This window comes from Elephantulus edwardii, unplaced genomic scaffold (genome assembly GCF_000299155.1).
Source record: "Elephantulus edwardii isolate Elephantulus edwardi_28Jun2011 unplaced genomic scaffold, EleEdw1.0 scaffold00161, whole genome shotgun sequence".
NCBI classification, from domain to species: domain Eukaryota; kingdom Metazoa; phylum Chordata; class Mammalia; order Macroscelidea; family Macroscelididae; genus Elephantulus; species Elephantulus edwardii.
The window spans coordinates 2903038-2905400 of record NW_006399911.1 but is presented as its reverse complement, the minus strand read 5'-3'; positions in this window follow the sequence as shown (position 1 = coordinate 2905400).

The window sequence follows — 2363 nt, the reverse complement described above, 5'->3', positions numbered from 1 at the left end:
CAGCGTTTAGGGCTATGGTACATAGGGTCGCTATGAGTCGCAAACAACTCGACGGCACATAACAACAGACCTGAAAGACATCATTTTTACAATCCCAGTCCATCCTGCCTTGCAAGATATCTTTGAATCTTGAACTGGACAGACCGCCTGTCCAATTAGTCTCACTAACTGGAAAGTGCACCCCCAAGATTTCACAAACAGCATCCGTTTGTTTGGTTAAGCTGTAGCCACAGGCTTCAAAGTGTAAATATACACCCTAGTCCAATTACACAACATGTGTAGAGGATCCTCTTCTTTGCAGTCCCTCACAATCTTTCTGCATATCAATACTTGTTTAAATTTCCTGGACTTTCAAGGGTACTACATATGTCATCCAAAAGTACACCTAGTCCAACACTCAGTAACTTACCTAGGCTTTCTCCTTACTCCAAAAACATGACAAATAACCTAAGGTCACTTTTTGCATACATTCCCTTTTTACCAAAAAAGTAGGATTCCCTTCTTTCCTTAACCTAGCCAGTTAACTCTGTCTTTGGAGCCCCAATCACACTCTTACTGCCCAACTATACACTAAATCAAAAGGAAATCTTTTGACCCCCTACAATCACCCTACATCCTTAATAGCCTTTTCCCTACTAAGGCAAATAATTACCATCCCTCCTGTTCTATCACTGACTACACTCACTATCCTCAGCAATGAAAACAAAAACGCACTAGGTTTTCTAGAACAACACCAAGATAATTTAAAAAAAAACAAAAACAAAAACAAAACCACAAAAAAATGCCAACCAAAAACCAGTGTCATGGTCTACCTATCAAAACAGATTCTTCCATCTGTGGGTGGACCCTGTGCCTCAGAGCCCTAACTGTAGTGATAATCTCAACCAAAGAAAACCTTAAATTCACTCTTGGACAGCCATTAAAATACACAGCACTCATGACTTTAAATATCTGGTCTCATCATCATTGTTGTTGTTGTTATTATGTGCCGTCGAGTTGCCTGAGACTCATAGTGATCCTATGTACAACAGCCCTAAACCCTGCTCTGTACTGTGACAATCTCACTGTCTCTGATACACCTACCCCTATTACCCCAGGCACCAAATCAATCCATCTCATCGGGGGTCTTCCTCTCCTGCGCTGTCTCTCCACCTTCCCAAGCATGATGTCCTTCTCCAAGGATTGATTCCCTCCTTGCAGCGTGTCCAGAGTATGTCAGAAGAAGCTTTAGACTCCTTGTCTCCAAAGAGCATCCTGGTTTCACCCTCCCCAGAACAAACCTGTTTGTTTTCTTAGCAGTCCATGATATACTCAATACTCTTCTCCAACACCACAGCTCAAAGGCATAAATTTTCCTTCCATCATCCCTAGTCATTGTCTCGTTCTCTGGCACATGACAAGTGATTGCAAGGACCATGGCCTGTATCAGGCACACCTTAGTCTCCAGACTGACATTGTTGATCTTCAGTTCTTTGGAGAGGCCTCTGACAGCAGACCTTCCCACTACAATATGTCTTTTAATTTCCTGGTTGCTGGTGCCAAGAATGTTGATTGTAGAGCCAAGCAAATTAAAGCTGCAAGCAATCTCAATCTCTTCACCATCTATCATGACTGCTGCCAATCGCCCAGTGGTGAGAATCTTTATTTTATTGATGTTGAGTTGCAATCAATATTGAAGGCTGAAGCCCTTGACCTTCTGCAGCAAGCACTTCAAGCCTTCCTCAGTTTCAGCAAGCAGAGTTGTGTCATCTGCATGACACAGATTGTTGATGAGTCTTGCTCCAATCCTAATGCCACATTTCTTCTCATAGAGCCCAGCCTCAGAGATAATCTGTTTGCATATAGATTGAAAAGGTATGGAGAGAGGACACATCCCTTGTGTGCACCCTTCCCAGTTTTGAACCATGCAGTGTTCCCTTGCTCTGTTCTGACTACTTACTCCTTGTCCAAGCATAGGTTTTGCATTAGCACAATCTAATGTTCTGGGATTCCCATTTTTCTCAGAGTTAGTCACAATTTGTTGTGGTCCACACAGTCAAATGCCTTTGCATAATCAACAAAATACAGATAGATGTTCCTCTGGTATTCCCTGCTTTCAGCCAAGACCTAGCTAACATTAGCTACAATATCCCTAGTACCACAATCCGTTCTCAACCCAGCCTGCACTTCTGGCAGTTCTCTTCCAGTTTTGTTTTTGGACAGTCATTAGCAGAATCTTGCTTGCATGTAATACTAATGATGTTGTTGTTGTTGTTGTTATGTGCAGTCGAGTCAATTGCGACTCATAGCGACCCTATGTACAACAGCCCTAAACTCCGCTCTGTCCTGTGCCAATCGCACTGTCTCTGACACTCCCATTCCTA